The sequence below is a fragment of the Drosophila tropicalis genome, unplaced genomic scaffold, assembly GCF_018151085.1.
Source record: "Drosophila tropicalis isolate 14030-0801.00 unplaced genomic scaffold, ASM1815108v1 contig_993, whole genome shotgun sequence".
NCBI classification, from domain to species: domain Eukaryota; kingdom Metazoa; phylum Arthropoda; class Insecta; order Diptera; family Drosophilidae; genus Drosophila; species Drosophila tropicalis.
The window spans coordinates 529,296-544,619 of record NW_027173497.1 but is presented as its reverse complement, the minus strand read 5'-3'; the positions used below and the strand labels follow the sequence as shown (position 1 = coordinate 544,619).

Sequence of the window (15,324 nt, the reverse complement as noted above, 5' to 3'; positions counted from 1 at the left end):
GCTCGATCAAATTTTATGGTGCTGAATTCACAGTGCTATAAGGATTATCTTCAGCGATGTAAACTCAGGTTTTCTCGCGATCCTAAGCAATTTTATAAATTTGTAAATGTTAAACGTAAGACATCGGTGCACCCGTCTTACTTGTCTTTCGAAAACAATAAAGCTGACAATGATCAGGCAATTGCCGACATGTTTGCTGATTTTTTTCAAAACAACTTATTGCTCTTCGATTTATCAAGCAAATCCTCCTTATCCTCATCACTTGCAATCGTCTAATTGCATTTTAGACCCTGTGTTTGATGAAAGTTCGGTTCTTAGCGTGCTCAGTTCCGTCAAACCAATATATGCACCTGGCCCTGATGGAATACCAGGCTGCGTATTAAGGTTTTGCGCGGAGGCCCTATGTAAGCCAATACTTAACTTGTTTACACTGTCCGTCACATCTTCCGCCTTCCCGCCTATCTGGAAGGAATCATATATCATTCCTCTTCATAAAAGGGGGAAGAAGTCCGAAGCCTCCAATTATAGGGGTATTTCTAAATTGTCTGCCATACCCAAAGCATTTGAGAAAATAATAACATCTCAATTGCAGCATTTTTGTAGCTCAATCATTTCGTCATCCCAACATGGGTTTAAAAAACGTAGATCGACAACTACTAACCTATTAGAATTTACATCTCACTCAATCAAAGGGTTCAAGACTTCAGCAAGGCCTTTGACTCCGTTAATCATACTCTGCTTTTATATAAATTAAACGCACTTGGCATCCCCAGCCTTTTGCTAGATTGGATTCTTCAATATCTTTCTAAGCGTACACAAAAGGTCCTCTTTAAGTCTTCATTTTCTAAGACCATCCAAGTGACCTCTGGAGTACCTCAGGGTAGTCATTTGGGTCCATTGCTATTCACTCTTTTTATAAATGATCTTCCATTGGTAGTGTCACATTTACCTCAGTTTTAAAGACATATCATCTTCTTGACTACTTCAATCGGATCTTGATGATCTTCAGAGTTGGTGTGAAACAAACCTATTAAACCTTAACGGCTCTAAATGTAAAGTTATGTCTTTTTATAGATGCACTCCATACTTAGCAACTTATTATCTTAACGAGACTGCCTTAAAGCGGTTAGATATTATCATTGACTTAGGTGTTCTTATGGACCATAAATTAACTTTTAATCCTCATATTTCTGCTACAGTTAGTAAAGCTATGAATGTTCTTGGGTTTGTGAAACGATGGTCAAAAGAGTTTGACGATCCGTACACAACCAAAATTCTGTATACTTCTTTAATCCGTCCTATCTTAGAGTACAGATCTTGCATATGGTCACCTCAATATGAGACGCACCAAAGTAAAATTGAATCTGTTCAAAAGCAATTTCTGCTTTTTGCTCTTCGCGGTCTAAATTGGGATCGCAATGTCAATTTGCCATCATACTCCAGTAGGCTTCTTTTAATCAATCTTCCTTCTTTAATTAATCGTAGAGTAATACTTGGTGCTATCTTTATTCATAAACTTTTAATAGGTGAAATAGACTCTCCTGAGCTATTGAACCAGTTAAACCTACCTGTTCCCCGTAGACCTACTAGAAATTTTATTCCTCTATCCTTAAAACACTGTAGCTCTAACTATTCTTTGCATGAACCTTTTCGAGTCCCATGTTCTGATTAAAATCTTCTGTATCCCGTAATCAGATCAGAAGCCTCTCTTTCCCTTGTGAAAACTTCTATTTTAGCACATTTAGCTCGTAATTAGCTGTAGTTAATCATATTTTTAATTGTTTGTCTGTTTTATTTGTATTTGTCCACGCGATCGTGCCGTCCGATATGCGGCTGCGCCCCACGGTCGGTCGGGCGGGAGGTGGACAGCGCTCTGCTTGGGCTCGCGCGAAACAGGCTATGTCCTGGTGTCGTATGGGCCACTTGAACGTACTTCGCATTGTACGCGTCAACGTCCAGACAATATAGTATGTGCTATCTCGCTCACTCTACAAACACACGAGCACTCTAGCGCCGCCACTAGCCAACGGCCAATTTTACCCTTATAGACCGCGTAGTAAAATACGTTCAAAGGCATATTTTGCATGTTTCTAGTCCGATTTCAATAAAATTTGGTAGTTTGGTAGAAATAGATAAGATTAATTAGTCGCGAAATTTTGTTGAATGAGCTGAATAATTGACTGAATTGAGTTGAATAATTGATTTTTAAAATGCCAGGAAAGAGATTAAGTTTTGACGTAGTCCAATTGATTTTATACAATCACCAGTTGGGCAAATCTGTTCCAGAATTGGTCGAAATGTTTTCGGTGTCGAGGAAAACCATATACAATGTAATTAATCGCGGCAAAAACGAGGGCCGGCTTGAGGCAAAGAGTGGAGGTGGCCGTAAAAACAAAATTTACCAACGGGCAGACTGCCTTATCATGCGCAAGATCTATCAAAATCCGCAAATTTCGGTGAGATCGCTTGCCAAGGAGCTGCGTGATGAGTGCGATTTAGTTGTTTCCCATGAAACTGTGCACCATCCTACGACATACGGTCAGTCACAAAAGTATTCGTCTCTAGGGTTCTCCTGTATTTGTGCACGTTTTTGCAGGATATTCAATAAAAAATTCAATCGTTTTTTCACAGGATGGGGTAAATAAAATATTTATCTAACTCAATTTTACTTAACTTTATTAAAAAAACAATACTTCAAATTTTTTTCAAAACAAAACAAAAAATGAACAAGATTAAATTCCACAAAAGTATTCGTCTCTTCAAGATTTTCTCCTAAATCTAGATACTAAAACTAATTCTAATATTTAGTATGCAGGCCCTTATTATCTATAATGGCTTTCAAACGCCGGGGCATCGATTCCACCAGGTTGCGGCATCTCTCCTCTGGAATTTTTGACCATTCCTCAAGCAAAACTGCCTTTAGTTCCTTTTTTGAGGAAACCTTGTGCTCCTGGACTTTCAGCTTAAGGTGGGCCCATAAATTTTCGATCGGGTTGACATCTGGACTCTGGGGGGGCGTATTTAGCTGCTTAACATTGTACAACAACCACATTTTTACCTTCCAGGCAGTATTTTTTGGGTCGTTATCTTGTTGGAAAATTAAGTCCTCTTTTCCAATGCCCATTTTATCTGCACTGGAGTGCAGATTATCCTTAAGAATGTTTAAATACATATCTGCATTCATTATTCCGTCAATAAAAATCAATTTGCCAACGCCTCGAGCCAATATGCACCCCCAAACTAGCACAGATCCTCCGCCGTGCTTAACAGTTGGTTTTATGTTTTTTTGTTTCAGGGCTTCCACAAGGCTTACGCCAGACTTTTCCCTCGCCGTCCGATCCAAATATATTGAATTTACTTTCGTCACTAAATATGACACGCTCCCAGTAGGCTAAATCTTTGATTTCGTGGGTTTTTGCAAAGTCTAGACGCTTCGACACATTAACAGAAGAAAGCAATGGTTTTTTCCTAGGGCATCTCCCATGTAGATCGTTACTTCTCAGTACCCTGCGGACGGTTTCGTCAGATACGTTGGATCCCAAGGATGAAGACAAGGCACTATTAATTTTTGGAGCCGATAAATGAGGGTTTTTCCTATTCTCTTCCAGAATTTTTCGCTCTTCTCTGTTTGACAAATTTTTTGGTCGGCCGGCACGTGGCAGGTTTTCCAAAGAATTTAGCTATAGTCCCGCTAAAAATATTAACTTTTTTTGTTAATTACTCAAACACTACGAAATAAATCGCAAGGCGCACGTGAGGTCGTGCTCGTGGAATTTTTCTCTTTCGTTTGATACCAAATGTAGTTTATGTAGTTTAAGCGGGTTTTGGGCCCGAGTAGTAATAGTAAACATTTACCGAATTTATTATTGAATATCCTGTAAAAACGTGCATAAATACAGACGAATACTTTTGTAACTGACTGTACATATGTAAGTATTCTTCAAGAGTGGCTCGGAAGAAACCCCTGCTATCGGCAGTTAATGTAAAAAAGCGCTTAACTTTTGCTACCAGCATGCTAAATCGGCCAGCAGACTATTGGGAAGACGTCATATTTTGTGACGAAACCAAAATGATGCTGTACTACAATGATGGACCACCCAGAGTATGGCGTAAGGTATCCACTGCATTGGACCAGCGTAATATAATTCCGACTGTGAAATTTGGCAAACTGTCCGTAATGATTTGGGGGTGCATATCCAGTCAAGGAGTCAATGAAATCGCATTTATAAAGAGCACCATGAATGCAGAGCAGTACCTAAGACACATTTGCCCACAAGTGCGGCTCAATTCGGCTTCGTACATAATAATAGGCCAACTTTCAAATTTTATCAGGACAACGACCCAAAACACAAAGAGTTTAATGTCCGGAATTGGTTGCTTTACAACTGTGGCAAGGTCATAGATACACCCCACAGAGTCCCGATCTTAACCCCATTGAAAATGCGTGGTCCTTCCTTAAAAAAAAAGTGGGAAAAAGGAATCCCAAGAACAAAGTTGAGCTGAAAGCTTTTATAATAGAAGAGTGGCAAAAGATCCCTCAGGATTGCATTAGCAACTTAATGAATTCAATGAAAAGACGTCTTCAACACGTAGCTAATGCTAACGGGGGCCACACAAAGTATTAAAAATATCCAAAATCATCTTAAATTCAATGAGATTTGTAGTCACTTAAGCTGAAAACCAGAGGGCCGGGGCTAACTTCGACCGCGTCAAAGTTTGTATACCCTTGCAACTTTTTTGGTAACTCTATCCTTACCTATTAGCCATCAATGTGGAAGAACGTTTTATCTAAAAAGGCTTAAGCTTGTGAAAGAAAGGCCTACAATCATAGGAAATAACGAAGATATTGATCAAAGTCACTGTTTTCCACCGATCGTTCCTATGGGAGCTATATGATATAGTCACCCGATCTTTATCAAATTCGGCACAGTCATTAACATATATATTAAATTAAGAAATGTTTAATTTAAAAGCAATCGCGTTAAAAGTAACGAAGTTATTTACAAAAGTCACTGTTTTCGACCAATCGTTCCTATGGGAGCTATATGATATAGTCACCTGATCTTGATCAAATTTGGCATAGTCGCTTATAGGCGTAGTAAACTCTCTAATATTAAGTTTCACGACAATAGCTCAGAAAATAACGAAGTTATTGAGAAAAGTCACTGTTCGTGACTTTGGGGTTTGTATGGGAGCTACAGTCTGTCAAGAAACACTTTACACAGTGGAAAAAAGCTCAATTTTTTGACTTTATGTAAAAAAATAAGGGGTTTTGTTTAAATTATTTAATTTTTTTTCAATGGTTAACTGTTTAATAGGTATTTTTAAATCAAATTATAAAAAAAAAAAACAAAAACAATAAGGGTGAAACTTAAAAAACAACAAAAACTTAGATAACACATATTTGACACTGTCAAGAAACTCTACACATTTTGTTCTCTTCATCGGTTTTGCTCTCATTCTAAGAAATAACGGGGCTTTACCGTTAACTATGCTTTTAGAATCGCTATGAATTTTTGTGTTTATTCTTCACTTTGTGCGAGATTTGGCTGAGTACACATGAAAAAAGGATTTAAAATTTTGATTAATAATGCCGGGAAAGAGATTAAGCTTCGATGTTGTCCAATTGATCTTGTACAATCGGCAGTTGGGCAAATCAGTTCCAGAAATAGTGGAAATGTTTTCCGTGTCGAGAAAAACAATATACAACGTTCTCAGTCGCGCTGAAAACGAGGGAAGACTTGAAGCAAAGGGTGTAGGTGGCCGGAAACAAATCATATCTGATCGGGAAAACCGCCTTATGATGCGAAAAATCAAAGCGAATCCCCAAATTTCGACAAGAACTCTTGCCAAGGAGCTTAAAGAAGAGTGTGACGTGGATGTGTCCCACGAAACGGTCCGTCAGGCCATTCTACGGCATGGGTATTCTTCGAAAGTGGCACGTAAGAAACCCTTGCTGTCCTCAACCAATGTGGAAAAGCGCTTCTCTTTTGCTCTTACTATGCTTAGGCACCCAGAGGAGTATTGGAAGGATGTTATATTTTGCGACGAGACCAAAATAATGTTGTATTACAACGAAGGTCCGCTCAAAGTATGGCGAAAGGTCTCTACAGCTTACGATAAAGCAAATATCATTCCAACAGTCAAATTTGGAAAACTGTCGGTTATGGTTTGGGCCTGCATATCCAGCCAAGGAGTCGGTGAACTGGTATTCATTGAAAACACCATGAATGCCGAGCAATATCTGCAAATTTTGAAGTCAAATTTACACCAAAGTGCAACCAAATTTGGCTTTATGACCGAAAATCGGCCAACTTTTAAATTTTACCAGGACAACGATCCAAAACATAAGGAGTTTAATGTACGCAATTGGCTGCTTACAACTGCGGAAAGGTCTTCGAAACACCACCTCAAAGCCCAGATCTCAACCCAATCGAACATGCGTGGTCCTATTTAAAGAAAAAGGTTGGAAAAAGGAATCCAACAAACCGTGGACAGCTAAAAGCTTTTGTAATGGAAGGCTGGCAAAAGATACCCCTAGATTATATTCAAAACTTGGTCAACTCTATGAAAAGAAGACTTCTACATGTACATAATGCTAAGGGGGGCCATACGAAATACTAAGTTTTTAAAAATTAGCTATAGTTAGTTTTACATTTTAAATTTAGAACAAGATATATGAAGTGTGTAAAGAGTTTCTTGACAGTGTCAAATATGTGTTATCTAAGTTTTTGTTGTTTTTTAAGTTTCACCCTTATTGTTTTTGTTTCTGTTTTTTATAATTTGATTTAAAAATACCTATTAAACAGTTAACCATTGAAAAAAATTAGTTAAATTAAACAAAACCCCTTATTTTTTTACGTAAAGTCAAAAAATTGAGCTTTTTTCCACTGTGTAAAGTGTTTCTTGACAGACTGTATATGATATAGTGGTCCGATCCGGCTGAATCCGAGATATACAACGCCTGCAGTATATACAAGCCTACGTGCAAAATTTCAGCTCTGTAGCTCTTACGGTCTAGGAGGAGTTTGCGTTGATCCAGACGGACGGACGGACGGACATGGCTAGTTGAACTCGTCTCGTCGTGCTGATCAAGAATATATATACTTTGTATGGTCGGAGATGCTTCGTTCTATGCGTTGCACACTTCTGACCAGAATTAATATACCCTTTTTGCAAGGGTATAATGAAATGTGTAAACACTTTCTTGACAGTGTCAGAAATGTTTAATATATTTATGTACATATTCAGTGGTGGTCAGCGGATAAGCCCCTTTTTTTTTTTTTTTTTTTTTGATTTTAAATTTCATTTTCTCGGCTCCCAAGAAATTTAATGAAAAAATTTTTTCAGTTATTTGTTGGTTATTGTATTTAGATGATGACACGTAATTATTGTCATGCCAGCTTTCGACGTTTTTTTTACAGGTGCGTAAGAAAAAAGAGCTAAAATGCATAAAAGTAGTTATTTTTCTATTTAACATGAAAAAAATAATTTTTTTTTTCATGTGTGTAAAGTGTTTCTTGACATACTGTATATGAAATATTAACTTTTTCGCACGGACATGTCGAACGGACACTTTTTTCATGCGGGATAATACAGTTATCAGCTGTTATGTGCTGTCATAAAGTCAAATATATTCAGGTTGTCTCATTACACTTAGGCTGCAAACACAGTGCGCGCTGTGACGAAGACGAAGATGAAGACGAAGACGAAACTGAAGACGAAAAACACTGCAGAACAAATCGTAAGAATTCACTCGCTTGTACGCATAGTGCGCGCTGTGACGAATACGAAGATGAACGCTGCTGTACTGAATTTGAAGACGAATCGCTTGCTAGTTACCGTTGTTTTTTCTGTCCATGCTTAACCTTAACGTCACAGTTGTGTTTGTAGCCTTAAATCTTACAAAAGTTACAAATTGCACAAGTATTGTAACAATATTTAAATTTAAACATACATACATATGTATGTATGTACATATGTGTAAATAGAAAAAATAAAATTTTTTTTACGATGCAGTTCAGAGTACCAAACGCACTGAACTTAGCACTTAAAAGGGAATTAATTCGCACATACCGTATCGAACTTTAAACCGAACCGTTGCTTTAAAAATTTTTGAAAATTCAATAAACAAATTTGTTCTCATTTTGTGATTTTTCCCCCCCATTTATAGTTGAAAACTATATTTGCTCCCTTCTCTTGAACTCTGGATCTCTTGAATTTTGGCACAGTGTAAACCAGAGCCCGGCACTCATATCCAGTGATGTCATTTTTTTTGAGCAAAAAAGCTGGAACAGCGAAAAAAAAAAGCTGAAAAAAGCTGCTTTCAAGAAAAAAAAGTTGAAAAAAAGCGGATTTAATTTTATATATGTACATATACCATACATTCGGTATGTTTATTAAACATAAATGATATTGTTTTTTACATTATATTAAGCAAATCGTCAATGGACTCCTCTTCCACATTGTTTGGGTAGAAATCCCTTACTTTTAATGATGTAAGGCAGCTACTTGGTAGCTCATAGCCGAAGCAGCACTTATTGTTTCGGTGCAGTCCATATCTAAAATGGAAAAAATTAATTTCGAATTAAAAAATATATATTCAATTGTGTACCTTATCGTTAAAATTGCGTTTAACGTATCAACGTTCAATCTATTTCGGATCTTTGTTTTCACAATATTAACCTGGCTGAAAACCCGCTCCACTTCGGCATTGGACCAAGGCAGTGAAAGCATTTTAAGCGCAACCGCAGACAATTCATGAAACTGATAGTTTCCGCCTGAATCTCGATATTTTAACACTTCACTCCAAAATTTGGACGTATCATCCGAATTTTCCCATTTTACTAGTGAAATGCGATTGTATTGCCTTTCAATTAGGTCTATATTCGGAGTATTAAAATACTCCAGAAGTGGAGTAATGCTTTTTTCCTGATATTTAAAATATTTTCAACAGAAAACGCATCAATCTGTTGCAAAATATTTAAATTGTCCGGTAACCTGAAATTAAAAAAGAAAATTTATTTATAACAATTAAAATATAATTTTGAAAATATTTACCTTTGTTTTAGCTGTTTGACTAAGTCCACACACACACAACAAAACTAGCACAGCATTCTCTTATTGCTGTCTCTTCAGCAGCTGAAATTTTCACTATTTTCAATTGTTTCTCAAATTCATATCCGAGATATAAATCGGTTTTGATATGGTGTTCGAACTCATCGTCAGCAATAATGTCCACTTCATTATTAGACGGAATGATCTTATCTTTTAATGACCTAATAGCGATGACCAGATCATTTAGCAGTTTCGCCGCATTTACAGAATTGCTTTGAAAGCATTTGTTTACATTTTGCATTTCTTGCAATATGGGTTTTAAAAAGAGAAGATACAAATGTAATTTCTCGTCGGAAAACAATTGGTACAAAATTTTTGCTGTTTTGCATTTTTCTTCCATACCAGCAATCCCAAAATGAGTTTTAAGTTCATGCCACTGGTCCAAAATACGACTTACAGCCATTTTAATGGACAGCCATCGAGTGTCACAAACTCTGGGAATTTTAAGCGGCGCCTTTTGGTAAAAAAAAATATGCAAATTAATTTGTTGTAATATTTTAAATGTTTGGGACAATCACACATACATTACACACTTAATATAGATAAACAATCACTTGGCATTAGTAAAAACTAAATTCTTGGAAAGATTTTGAAATATTAAAACATATAAACAGTAACTACAGTGGCCGTCAAAAATGATTCAATGTTTGCAATTTGACGTTTGAGCGTTCACAGAAAAAACCAAAACAACCCAAAGTCAACCAAATTTCTATACCCTTGCAAAAAGGGTATATTAATTTTGGTCAGAAGTGTGCAACGCATAGAACGAAGCATCTCCGACCATACAAAGTATATATATTCTTGATCAGCACGACGAGACGAGCTCAAATAGCCATGTCCGTCCGTCCGTCCGTCTGGATCTGAGCTGAAATTTTGCACGTAGGCTTGTATATACTGCAGGCGTTGTACATCTCGGATTCAGCCGGATCGGACCACTATATCATATAGCTCCCATACAAACCCCAAAGTCACGAACAGTGACTTTGTTCAATACCTCCGTTATTTTCTATGCTTTTACGGTGAAACTTAATATTAGAGAGTTGATTACGCTTATAAAAATTTGATCAAGATCGAATGAATATATCATATAGCTCCCATAGGAACGATCGGTCGAAAACAGTGACTTTTGTAAATAACTTCGTTACCGATCGTTAGATCGGGTGACTATGATCAATATCTTCGTTATTTCCTACGATTGTAGGCCATTCTTTCGCAAACATAAGCCTTTTTAGATAAAACGTTCTTCCACATTGATGGCTAATAGGTAAGGAAAGAGTTATAAAATAAGTTGCAAGGGAATACAAACTTTGACGCGGTCGAAGTTAGCCCCGGCCCTCTGGTTTTTACTTTATTTCTATTAAATTCTTAACAAATCCATATAAAAAAATAATTCGATATTGTTCAAGCTTCTCAGCAAAAATTAATAAACAAAAATAATAACCATTGAGCCAGTTTTGACTTTTTTCAAACTTTTTTGAAACTTTTTTTTTCTAATTTTCAATATTTTGTCCAAAGTCCCTTATGTTTTATTACTGCGGAGATTCGAGAGGACATATTTTCCACAAGATTGTGAAAAATTTCCTGAGGAATCTTTGTCCACTCTTCCTCCACGCGTTGCCATAAGCTCTCCAGGTTTGTTGGCGCTGTTTTATATTGTCCCAACCGTCTTTTCACAATTGACCATAAATTCTCAATTGGATTGAGGTCAGGACTTTGTGATGGCCACTTCATCAGCTTGAATTCTTGGTTAGATAACCAATATTGGACAATTCTAGCTGTATGCTAGGGTCATTTTCTTGCTGAAATGTAAGATCTGTTGTACCATAAGCGCATCTGTCAATAAAATTGCCAAGATTGGTCTGCAAAATGTTTAGGTAATCTTAGTAAGTAAAACATCCCCATGCCATAACGTGCCCGCCCCCGTGTTTCACAGTTTCGCTGACATGTCGCCTTTGAATGGTTTCTCCCGGCCTTATCCAGCAGTATTCCTTTCCATCGGACTGATATCGGTTAAGTTTGGACTCGTCTGACCAAATAACCTTCTTCCAGTCCTCAATGGTCCAATACCGATGCATTTTGGCAAAATGCAGACGTGCCTTGACGTTTTTTTTCTTTACAATCGGAATGTAGCCGATATTTCGAAGTGCCCTTCTTGCACTAGATTCACTAACCGGCTTACCAATTGCTTTGGCAGCATCCTTGGGTGTCATAAGACCATCTTTTTTAATTTGGCTGATCATTAGGCGTGCATCACTATCAGTTCTCAGTCGTGGGCGTCCGTTGGATGTATTTTGGTTGTTGATTCCACGCCGTTTTATTACTCTAATGACTGTCGCCTGACTTATAGAGAGGGAATTTGCTCGCGAAGAGGATGCTCTTTCTGAAAGGCACACTATATTGTCCTCAACGGGTTTAGAAATTTTTTTCATTCTCGAATTTTTAATCAATTTTGCAACTATTAGGTACCCGGTGCAAACTACAAAAGACTTTACTTCTTCAAATTTGTCTACAAATATGAATATATCAAAAGCGAAAAACCATTCCCCAAAATAACTGTAAATTAAGATGCATTTATTGAAGAAGAACCTAAAAATAGGAATAGTCAAAAGTGAGTCAATGCATGTTGTTTTTGTTTTATATCTCGCTTTTCTGTTGTCTTCGCTCCTTCGTCGTCTAATTTGCCTTATTTTATTAAGAATAATCTAAGTAACTTTTAATATAAGTTTTGTTTCATTTGCTTGCTCTATATTCATACAGCAGCTGTTTAACTGCAAGAGTTGCAAACATTGAATCACTCTTGACGGCCACTGTACACATAAAAAACGGACACATTCATTTTTACAAAATATACCTTCTCATTATTAATACACTCGTATACTTTTTTATACAACGACTGTCGCAATGCGCTTTTTGAAAACCAATTGTAGGTTTCGTAAACCAAGAATTCCAAATCGTCAGGGAAAAAATTCTTACACGCGTAATTGACAGCCAATTGCACTGAATGGCAAGCACATTTTATTAATATAAGATTTGGCACATCTTTCTGCAAATGTGTGTAAACGCTGTTCTTCTTGCCAATCATTACACTGGTATTATCTGTGCCAATTCCAATTAATTTATTTACGTCTAGTTTTAGACGTTTCAGCTCTTCTTTGAGACTGTTTGCAATTGACAATGCGTCTCCTCCTTCAAGTTGAAATAAACTTAAAAATGTACAAACTACTACTCCCCGTTATACAGAAAAGTAGTTAATGACCACACCTAAACATTAATTTTGAATAATATAAATATGTATAGACATTAATGTACGCAAATTATAACAAACTTAATATAAAATGACATTTTAAACAATTAAAAGTACATATAAATATGTTTATATAATAATTTCTTATCAAGTAATTTTGTGACACTAATGTCTGTGGATTCATCCAAAAAGTAGGCTGTATCTGGAACCACCAATGTCTTTATAAAGCTCATCCTTAAAGTGGGGTGCCAATGCATTTTTAATTATACATATACATATGTATGTACATTTTGTACGATGTAGTTTTATTTTCGACGCAGAGCTGCTGTCATCAAACTTTTTGATACAAATATAACTTAAATGATCAACGGAGGTGATTGCGCAATGTTGGGCCAGAACGGGTATTTTGTTCTGCTGCAGATGGCCCTCCATTGATGCAGCATGCTTTTTGGTAGCACCATGTGCATGCAAATCACTTATGTAGTTTGGCTGTAATGGTGCATTTGCAATAACTGCAATATGCCCGTGTGGCGTCGGTTGGGTCCTTCCTGAGCCAAGCCTTAAATTCTGCAGCCCGCAGCCAAACATCTCGCACTTTTTGCTTATAAGCCAGATCTGACGGGAAAAAAGCGGAAATGGCAACACTCATATCCCCCGGGGGACGAACATGTTCGGCACCTCGTATGCGTGTAACCGAACGGCTGCCGAAGTCCTCACACAAAAAAATCAAGAGCAGTTTTCCTCAGCATTTCGACGCAAGCAGATCTATGTCGCTTTGTTGAGAGATGACACATGAAAAAATTGATCGCTACTTTGTTTTTCTATCTTTCTCTTGCATCAGTTTAGCTGCTGTACTCGTTTTCTTGATTTGAGGCAAAATTTTGTCAACTTTCATTTTGCGCAGTGTAAAGCAACACACGCAGACAAGCAAGTGCACACATACAACTACATTTTTCTAGCGCTCTCTTTGTGCTGGGCTACACTGTAAACTAATCCTCTTTCTCGGTGTCCACAGGACTTATAAAAGTGGGCAAAGAAAATTCGATAATTTACAAATTATGCGGGTTGCATTATTATACCGACTCTTTTTTATTTTAATTGATTGTAATGTGAGAAAATGTTTTTGAAATCTTTTTACCTTGTAAAAGTTTACATACAAACGATAGATACATAATGAAGAATAAAGATAAAAGTGCTCAAATAAAATAAAGTAAGTCAACTCGCCGACTTCGGTATACCATACACCAAGTGAAACAAATACATATTTTAAATTTCGTCTATTAAATTGGTTTTACAGGCCTTATACTATGTGCTATCTTGCTTACTCTACAAACACACGGGCACTCTAGCGCCGCCACTAGCCAACGACCAATTCTGGCCTTATAGACCGCGTAGTAAAATACGTTCATACACATATTTTGCATGATTCTAGTTTGATTTCAATAAAATTTGGTAGTTTAGTAGAAATAGATTATTAGATTAATTAGTCTGCCGAATTTGAATGAGATAGTCGAAAAACTACACGAGAAAATCGGTTTTTTTTTAAATTATGGAGGCGGAAGTGGGCGTGGCAAAATTTTTAAATAGCCAATATTTGCACGTCTATTAATCTAGTCTGCATACTAAATTTAATGTCGGTAGCTATCATAGTTTTTAAGAAAATCAGTTTTATGTAAATTCCGTGGGCGGAAGGGGGCGTGGCAAAAAGTTTGAGCAATTAGTTTCTGCGCGCTAACTAAACGAAAATATAAACCAAATTTGATGTCTCTAGCTGTTATACTTTTTAAGAAGTATAATTAGTATAGATTTATGTGATTCCTGGGGGCGTAAAGGGGCGTGGCCAAAATTCCAATTAACTCTATACATTTACATACTACACGAGTATACATACCAAAGAAAATTCACTATTTCTGACTTGTAAAAAAGGAATATAAATTTTAGGCAGAAGGTGGCAACGCATAGAAGGAAGCATCCCCGACCATATAAAGTAAAAAGGGGAGTGTGGGGCAACCCGGCGCAGTCGAATTATCTTGAAATATAATCGCACGATCTGAAAGAAGATAAATATTAACTAAAACAGGTTGCCACACGTATTAACTTATTATGTGTAATTTGTTTATTTGAATAAATTCACACAGTTTTTATTTTAAAATGCTAAAACTAAGGGTGTGGCAAAATGGCACACTATTAGAAATTTAAATATTTCGTTTTAAAATAATATATTTGAATAAAAGTCCCATATATAAACTAGTTATTCTTAAAAACAGTACATGTGCCAGAATCAGACGGATCAGAATACTATATCATATAGCTGCCATACAAACGTTGAAATTAACAATCATAAATAAAAGTCTAAACCAATCAACATTGTTAGTGTACCAAAAGTTTTTTTTATAAAACAATTTTTTAATATTAAACTATATATTTTTTTTCCAAAAATCGCTTTATTCTATATAAAAAACTTGTAAAACGCCGATGCGCCACTTTGCCCCGCGATTTTTGACAACGTTGATTTGGGGTATGTTCAAAAAAACAGCTATAGCTTTGTAAAGGTAAATTATATTGAAACGTATCTTTGATCAATAGTTGGACAATGAATTAACCTTTCTCCCCCACTCTCCCCTACATACATACATATGTACATACATATATTCTCGACCGTTAGAGCTACGGGATATTTTGCATGTAGGCTTGTACATGTTTAGTGCACAGTTTATATATCTCGGATTCATCCGGATCGGACCACTATAGCAAACATTGAATTTTTTTAATAACTTAATTACTTTCTATAAAATGTAATATCGGTTAGTTAATTACACCTATGTATACATAAACGATCAAGATCGGTGGGGAACAGTGACTTTTGTCAATATCTTTGTTATTTGCTTTATAGGCCGTCCTTTCGCAAACATTACACTTTTTAGACAAAACGTTTTTCCACTTTGACGAATATACATACATAT

The 15,324-nt window shown here is 36.5% G+C and overlaps 1 long non-coding RNA gene across 2 annotated transcripts in view; it reads left to right on the top strand.

Annotated features, from left to right (window-relative positions):
* The window catches only part of LOC137586440 (uncharacterized), an 84,583-nt gene that overhangs the window by 9,030 nt on the left and 60,229 nt on the right, over positions 1–15,324 (top strand). The gene's annotated exons all lie outside the window — the stretch shown is intronic.